General features: G+C 41.7%; 1 long non-coding RNA gene across 1 annotated transcript in view; it reads right to left on the bottom strand.

Moving 5' to 3' along the window:
• The window catches only part of LOC101844961, a 27,727-nt gene extending 21,986 nt beyond the window's left edge, over window positions 1–5,741 (bottom strand). The window contains exons 1-2 of the long non-coding RNA XR_221106.3: window positions 5,582–5,741; window positions 79–181 (exon numbers count right to left, since the gene is read on the bottom strand). This is a non-coding gene — a long non-coding RNA (uncharacterized LOC101844961). The remainder of the gene's footprint in view (window positions 1–78; window positions 182–5,581) is intronic.
• Between the last annotated feature and the right edge of the window lie 3,120 nt (window positions 5,742–8,861).

The following is an 8,861-nucleotide window of genomic DNA, read 5'->3' as shown; positions in this document are numbered from 1 at the left end:
TGTGTGTGTGTGTGTGTGTGTGTGTGTGTGTGTGTGTGTGTGTGTGTGTGTTTGTGTGTGTGTGTGCACCTACTATACCTGACATTTTACTGTGACGTCATGCTTCGTGCTCTAGGGAAGACTGCGTCTACGTGAGCGCCCCCTGGGCAAGGTGGTGAGGCGCTGTCCCACACTGGGGCTCCTGTGAGAGGAAGGTTTCACACAGTTTCAAATAGAAATTACGAAATGTGAAATGGTATAGGTTTAACATCTTGAACATCTAGCTCTCACTGGCAAAACTGAAAGCAAGCGAGGCAGAGGTAGGCCCCCAGCAACCTACTTAGGGAACCTAAACAAATGGGAAACGGGGAAAGATCAGGAAAACGTAGCTTTTTTCAAGAGCATCCGAGCAAAGGAATGAATGGAGAACCATGATCGCCGATGTCTGTCGCAGATCTGGCACTGGGTAATGATGATAGGTTTAACGCTTCCATCAACATTATTAGATTATTTAAGAGGCGGTACCTCCGAGTATGATAAAAGTCCCTTTCCTAAAGGACCGCGCCAAACACAGAATGCGTGTAAAGTGCCTGTCTCAAGGACACAACGTTGGACCGAGCTAAGACTCAGTTCCCCGAACCCGCAATCTCACGATTACGGACCCGGTAGCATAACCACTGGGCTATTGACACAACCTCGAATAGATGTAAATGCCCTTCAAGACATATTCAAAGGGGGCTGTCGGTACCAACCCGGGTTGAGATGGATAAAACGTTCCAGGAAATAGAAGGACATAATTTATTGATTTTTTAAAAATCTCTCCCCATGGAATTTTAATTCTGTGAGCGGCCGCAAAGCGCTAAACCTCTACACCACATACGCTAGTTGACTTGTATCAATAAAAAAGAAGACGAGAAAAGAGAAAAATACACAGAAAAGTACACCATATATATCACAGGTGTAAATTAATTGAGCCTCATGTTTATGAGGTACCTCCTTCTGGTGGACAGTAGACCTGCCCCTGATACCCAGTGCACACAGGCAATCGGATTCATTTAATTTTGATTCAGTCGGAGCCAGTCAGCTCCATCTAAAAAATCGGAATTTTTTATATCTTTTTTATTTTTTAATAAAAAAATTTTTTTGGGGGGGGAGTGGCAAAAGCTACGATCTTGGCACAATACGACCGATTCAGTAGGTTTCTTGTTGTTGTTGTTGTTGTTTGTTGGGGGGTTTTGGGGTTTTTTTTTGTTTTTTGTTTTTTTTAGGGAGAGGGGTTGGGGGGTGCTGTTGTTATTGTTTTTACTTTTTTTTTTACTTTTCTCTTTGGTGGTAGTGGATTGTTTAGGTTGGGCTTTTTAAGTTGTCTTTCTTTTTATTTAGCAGGAAAAACGAGGAGGGGTTCAACTTTTTTCTGTTGAATTTATATGTAATTTCATTCCAATAAAGATGATGAAATTGTGTCATAATTTGAGAGAAAATCGAAAGTTCACGAAAATAATTGCGTTTGTCTGATACGTACTCTCTGAGATTGGTGCTGTCCTCGTTGTCTTTCTTGTTATTTCCTTGGATTTTCTTTTATATAGCTGAACCTTCCTCTGTTTCCTATATACATGTATATCTTGTTCTCGTACTGAAGTTGTCTCTGTCATTCCGCTTCTATTTCTCATGAATAAAAATCTTGCACTGTCGTTCTGGATTTAATAGAAACTGCGGCATGTAGATTGTGATCGCATTATGGGAGAAGATTGGTTTGGGGTGCAGTCTCTTGTGTACGAGACGAATATTCAAGGCAAGTGTTGGGCAGATGCACCAGCATGTCTCCCGATAAGAAATCACGGCGAAAATGGGCTGTCCTTATCGTGAGAAATTGAACCAGAGCCTTTCTTGTTTTGAACTATTATTATCATACTACATAATGTTAACTAAGTCGAGGGTCGCGCCAAACGCCGAGCAGATGAGAAACTCTCAGGTGCACACAGAGATATCTTGTGAACAAAGGAAGATCGCTGGCTCCATTAGCCTGGAGAAACTGAAACCTCTGCAAACTCTTAAGTTCTTCGAACTGATAGATCCGGCTCATTTTTTAACTTTGGGAAACCAAAGTAAAATATGTTCAAAAACTAAATGATGCTGACATTATTAAAACATAATAATATATTCTTATTTTCCTTTAGTCAGTATGGACGATCATAATATCAAAACATTGGAAGATTTTTCCTCTTGCATCCCAAGTAGTCTATGAATAAGGCTGGGTGGCATTCAGGCTTAGACCAGCTGTTTCAGCCATGTAATAATGTATTCGCTTCCAGCAGGAGCATCTAGCGCTCTTGATAGTTCGTAGCAAGGTCTATGGACGAGCATAGTCTGTGGAATGAACCGTCCAATTCCGACAGCGTCTGGCCAAACAAAGCCAGCCGTTCGGGAGTTATCTGCCCTTCAGGTAGTACGCTGCTTCCTTCCGGTGATGGGGTGCGCTGTGCCGTTATGGAAATGTCACTCGCTGACCCAGCGACCGGCTGATATTTATTTCATCACCTCAACTGCTGGAGAAAAAGCACCGTGTGGTGGGTCCCGGCTGGTGTGTAAACTATGCCTACAACAGATTGTGTTTTTAAATGCAAGACATTTTTTTACGTAGCCACGGGTGAAGACGTCCTGTCAGTGAACAGCCGAAAAAGCCATTCTCTCACTTTCAGTTCTAAAGGTAGAGAAAATCTGAAAGAAAATACTCTCGCTTTGACAGTTAGAGGTTAGTTTTCAGAACTTTTGTCTCCCCAGCAGTCTTTCTTGTTGTGCGTTCTGTCTCGGTTGGGTTTTGTCGTGTGGGGTAGGTTGGCTTTCTGCATGAGATATGCGCCCTACAAGACACGAGGTTCATGAACGCTCTTAGCCCGGAGATTTTGGTGAAGAAAGAAAATAGACAGAAAAACTGAGACCATTGACGCACCAAGTGCATATTACAGATGTGCACCTGAAAGTGTAAGTTAACGTCTTTTATTTTCGAAACTAAAATAGGTGAACATCTGGAAAGTATAATTTCGACATCCCTCTCTCTGTCTCGCCCCCAACCCCCCCCCCCCCCTCCCCTCCCCCCCCCCCTTCCAAAAAAAAAAATTCTCTCTTTGACATTAGGAGTTTTTTTTAAGACTTTTGTCCCCCAGGCAATTTTCCTTTTTGGCCGTTCTTCTCGGTGGGGTTTTTTCGGGGGGGTAGGTTGCCTTTCTCCCATAAGATAGCCCCCCTCCAGAGACCCGAGGTTCAGAAACCGTTCTTCCCGGGAGATTTGGGGGAAGAAAGAAAAAAAACGGAAAATCTGGGCCCTTTGCCCCCCCAGTGCTTTTTACAGAGGGGCCCCTGAAAGTGTAAGTTAACTTTTTTTTTTTTCGAAAAAAAAAAGGGGGAACTTCGGGAAAGTTATTTTTGAAATTCCCTCTTTCTGTTTGGCCCCAAACCCCCCCCCCCCCCTCCCCTCCCCCCCCCCCTCCCACACACACAAATATATGTGTAAAGCATCTTTCACGAATGAAGTAGTGTCAAAGCAAGTGTCGGTAACACAGGGTTTAGATGGATGATTACTGGGGATGTGCCCTTGGAAAAGACAGGGAAGTTTTGTACCCGTGTTTATATATTATGTACGAGGGCTGTCCCACGGAAAACCGGAATTTGGCTGTAATTTGAAAACTATTCAATATTTTCACATTCTGTAAACGCACACTTGTAAAACAATCATTTAGAAATTTCCCGATTGAGCACCATGAGCATCGCACAAACCAAACGAGCACAGCAGTTCTCAAAAGATGGCTACCCCCTTGGAAAATTGGTCAAGGGTTGAAGTGAGGTCTGTCATTCGGTTTCTAGGAAGTTCTACTACACCCCCCTCACAGTCCTGACTTGGCGCTGTCAAATTATCACCTTTTTGAACCAATGAAAGGCCATATTTTTGGACAGCGATTAACCGACGACGAAGACCTCGTGGAAGCCGTGAACGATTGGTTGAAATCCCTTGACGAAAGATTCTTCAGGGAGGGTATCTTCTCCCAGATCCAGCGATGGGAAAAATGTGTCCAGCGGGATGGTGATTACATTGAGAAATAAAACACATATTGAGGTATGATGTGTTACAGTTTTATTATAATAGGACAAAGATTTTTGCTTTTACGGACCTTTTCCGGTTTTCCGTGGGACAGCCCTCGTATGTTTGCCGTTGTAATCAAATTTCCCCAGAAGGATCTATAAGGTGTAATTCATATTTACCTTCCAATTCTTTAAGTTCAAAAAGGAGGGACAACTTTTACTTCCATCGAAAATACTACTGATGAATAGTAATTTGATTCTCCCCAGCCCACCGCAAGAGGGAAAGAGGGGCAAGTTTTATACCACATTATAAGTAAGTCATTTAAGAAGACTGATCGTGGGTGGTTGATGGGTCCTCTGGTGTGGTTTGCTCTTTCTTTCCTATCAAACGCCTATCGTCCTGATCTCTCTTCCTTTTCCTTATTTGTTACTCTCTTGCAATACATCTGATTTTCGGCACTTATAAATGACCTTATAGTATTGCAAGTGCCGTAAAATTCTTATTAAAACTGTATTTTAAAAAAGATTGATCGCCAAAAAAAACTTGGAATGTTAGCCTTGATAAGTGCTCTCCTAAGAAAGTCAGATCTTAAAACCGGTTCAAACCCCAGCTCTCTGAGCCAACTGCTACACTATATACTTTGATTTCTATTCTCCTTTCTACACTCTTTTCTAAGTTTGCACTATTTATCATTTCTAGAAAGTTGATATTTTTTAAACAAAAGTCAATGGATGTTATGATTACGATAATGATTCTACTGGTGTCAGAATAAGATTGACTAGATAAGGCTTCTTACAGAGAAATGAACAGGGATTTCCTGTTGGTAAACATTTCCACAGTTGGGATGGACCAGTGGTGTTGCGTTAGTGCTTTATTTTTCAACTTAGTAAGTTTTACTTAAGAGGCTGTATTTTTTTGTTTAACTTCGGTTTTCTACAGGGCTTAGTCCAAATGATAGTTATAATCTATAGGATGGAGCGCACTAAAACAACGCACTCTTGTATGTGTGTGTGTGGGGGGGGGGGGTCGCTCGTTACGGAAGTCCTCCCATATAAATGCCAAAGATTAGAGATGTTACAAGAGAGTAACGGACACAAAGGGAACGAAGAGAGAAAAGGGTAATAAGATATTTGATAGGAAAGAGGAAATAGACTAAATTTAGAATCTAGATCTACAACAGAGCACCAGCCAACCAACCACTAACAACGGTGTGAAAGGTGCGAGTCTGAGTAGATCTAGATCTAGATCTAGATCTAAAATCTATGTCTGCAAGAATGTTAACGGGTATTAACACTGCAAGAAAGGCTCGGGAAAGAGTAAGACAAGCGCTGAAGCTGGATGCGAACGTGTAGTCTAGTATGGCGATAAAACAAGTTAGTTAATGAGTGAGGTATATGGAACCTGTGAAACTTGACACAGAGCTTCTTCCAATAAAAGTGACAGAAAGAGACAGTCTTCGGTCTGCTCAAGCAACCATTAAAATATTCCCCTTTTAAAGAGCTTTCAACAATTCTTTCACATTACCTATGTTGATGTTATCTCCTGCTCAAACCTTTTCCCAAAATGTTGATTTCTGATGGATCAAATCAGTCTTTGAAAGACGTAAAGGCAAGAGGAATGTTTTTTCTGTGTATTTCGTCACGAGATATCTAGAACGTGTCCACGTTTTATGCACTTTAGTGCGCACTAACAATTTAGAAGTTCCGTAAATCTGTCTTTTTTTGGGGGGGGGGGGGGAGGACTTTTTTTTTCGAAGAATACACAGAATGACATGACTTCATGAAACTGTCGGCAAAAAGGAGATGGGAGAATGCAAAGATATAGATCTATCAGTCTTGGGGAACTAAAAACTGGGGAGAGAAAGAAGGAACGACGAAAATACTCGATGACATACATACATGTATCTTCCCCCCATGAGAATCAAACCCACATCTGTTGTGTGTAAAGCTAGGACCATAACCGTGACACCACAGACCACAGAGGCGGTTGTGGGTAAACAATAAACAGTACAGATATCAGCAAAAGTGACAGCTCAGCTTTTTTTGTATTTTTTGTGACCTTCACGTTACGAATCAATTCCTCTGCTTCTTATCATGTCAGAGGGTGAAAAGGCTAGCGAGACCACGATCCGCTTTTTGTTTAAAATAAAATGTAAGCCTTATTGCAGATGTCTCACGTCCGCATCGACCCAATTTAGATCATTTACGAGTTGGGGCTGCTTTGGCCTTACCTGTGAGGGAGACCCCAGACTGAGGGGAATACAGCGTTTCAGGAGATAGATTCTAGGGAGATACTGGATTCAAAAAAAAATCTCCTTACTCGAGAATCGAACTTAAATCTTCTGCGAGCGACGAAGAAGAGGGGGCTCTCGTGGCCTAGACGTTAAGGTATTCGCCTCTCATTCAAAGGTCCCGGGTTCGAATAAGGTAGCGACTTAAAATGTTTCTTCTCTAAAATTGTCTCCTTTCACCTTCTTTCCTTCTCTCTTGCAATATTATGTCGTCTGCTTTTGTCTGCACTTTCTTCCCCCGCCCCCTCACCTCCTTTGCCCCCTCCTCTGGGCTCCTGACTCTTTCAGCAGCCTTTCTACTGCTACTCCTTGGCTCCTTCTTACTGCTGTCTTTCAGCCACACCCCTGATCTGATAGAAAAGACCTACACCTAGCCTTCTCGGACAAGGGCGAAAAACCTCGGAGGTCCCGTGTGCAAGTTATCCAAAATCGATAAGAGTAGGCTTCGGTCGCCACCTGGGCAAAATTCAAAGTTTCCTACCAATTGAAAATGTTTGGTGTTTCCCCTCGCGCTCATATGACCTTATACAGTTGCGAAAGCCGTAAAACACTTACCAAAAGATAAAAAAAAGACGAAAGAGAGTATAGCTGCTACAACTGAGAGGCCGGGGATGAAGTCAGAGACTGAATACTACAATAATATAGATCACTCCTCCTGATGAGATGCTAAAGAAAACGGCCTCAAAGTGTCACGGGTCACATCTTCATTAACAAACTTTTTTTCTTCTTTTTTTTTTGGGGGGGGGGGGACTGATCTATCTTGTTTTCCAAAAATATGAGCACATGCTGTTATATAAGACTCTCGTTCAAAAAACTAAAAGAGCAAAACCCTTATTCAAGAGCCCGTTTCAAAATCTGCATCATTCTGCGAAGGTTGCCGATAGACACACCAATCGATCATTTTGTAATAAATGATTTTTAGCCCAAGTTCAATGCCCACTGTGACATGATAGACTGAGTAAAGACCTAAACTCTTACAAAGACAACTTAAAACAAACTAAACAGTATAATTTACTTAAACATAGTCCTTCTAAGTATACCCTCAGACTGTATTACCTCCCCTGAACCAGTTGGTGAGATTAATTCCCTTCATCACCATCTCGACCTTTGAGACTTTTCTCTGGCTCTGCCAAGTAGGACAGGCCCTTGTCTTCTCAGAGTCATCTTATACCTCCCAAACTCAAGATCAACCTTTTGGTCCACTGAACAACAGCCAGATTCGTAACGTGACCCACATAGAAGAAAATTTTGTTCGTTTATTTTCTTTTGGTTGTTCGTTCGTTTATTTGTTCGACGCTTCTGCAAACAGTTTGTTTTACTTGTGCGCACTGTGCATGCTTTATACTTACATCATGGCATCTTTCCTGCTTGATTGTTTTTTTGTTTTTTTTAAATTCCAGTCATACTTGTGGAATGTACGTGCATAAGAGAAATCAAAGAATTATACAGTTATATGCTGGATAAAGTTAAGGGCGGCTCTAGCACAATAAAACAGAGAAAATCTCAGCTCGCCTTTACCTAGGATCATTTTATTTTTTTTAATACAAACTTGAAGAAAAGACGGGCGTCTATTGATGAGGCCTAGCTCTTGTATTAAAATCGATTAATTAATCAGGTTTTTTTAAATATACTTTCTTGTTGAAAATAAGTAGTAATTGTTTGTTTGGGTTTTTTTAACCTGATAGATTGGGGGGGGGGGTGGTATGTAAGCATAATCATGTGTATACGCGTGTGGGTTTATGGGTGCATGTAAGTATGTGTACATAAATTTGTGTGTATGTTTATGTACGTGAGGGAAGGTCTAAAGTGCACTCACAAAAGTATGTTATGGTGTAGATATTGTACAGGGCAAAAGTATGTTACGGTGTAGATAGTGTACAGGGCAAAAGTATGTTACGGTGTAGATATTACACAGGGCAAAAGTATGTTACGGTGTAGATATTGTACAGGGCAAAAGTATGTTACGGTGTAGATATTGTACAGGGCAAAAGTATGTTACGGTGTAGATATTGTACAGGGCAAAAGTATGTTACGGTGTAGATATTGTACAGGGCAAAAGTATGTTACGGTGTAGATAGTGTACAGGGCAAAAGTATGTTACGGTGTAGATATTGTACAGGGCAAAAGTATGTTACGGTGTAGATATTGTACAGGGCAAAAGTATGTTACGGTGTAGATATTACAGAGGGCAAAAGTGCGTCCTGAAGTTACACAGCAGTCAGCCTTAAGTCCCCCTATTGTTTATTTCTCCGGAGTGAAAAGCTCTTAAGCATAACCAAGCCATCCTGTAGCGCTTTGTAACTCGACCAGTTCCCCCTTTGTGTTCTACAAAAACACGCCGTTTGTCACCGAACGTACCCTTATGAAAAAGTAAAGACAACGCCCCCAGGCAAAGAAAGGGGATCAGATCAGTCTACTCGCAGGCGCGTGGGAATAATTCTAGCTTCTAGGAGTGAGCAGTGAGCAGCAAGCTAGCAGCAAGCCTACCTTCAGGTGATTGTGTTCACGCCTCGC

The sequence above is a fragment of the Aplysia californica genome, unplaced genomic scaffold (assembly GCF_000002075.1).
Source record: "Aplysia californica isolate F4 #8 unplaced genomic scaffold, AplCal3.0 scaffold00994, whole genome shotgun sequence".
NCBI classification, from domain to species: domain Eukaryota; kingdom Metazoa; phylum Mollusca; class Gastropoda; order Aplysiida; family Aplysiidae; genus Aplysia; species Aplysia californica.
The sequence above is the reverse complement of the archived record's forward strand: the minus strand, read 5'-3'. Positions and strand labels throughout refer to the sequence as shown.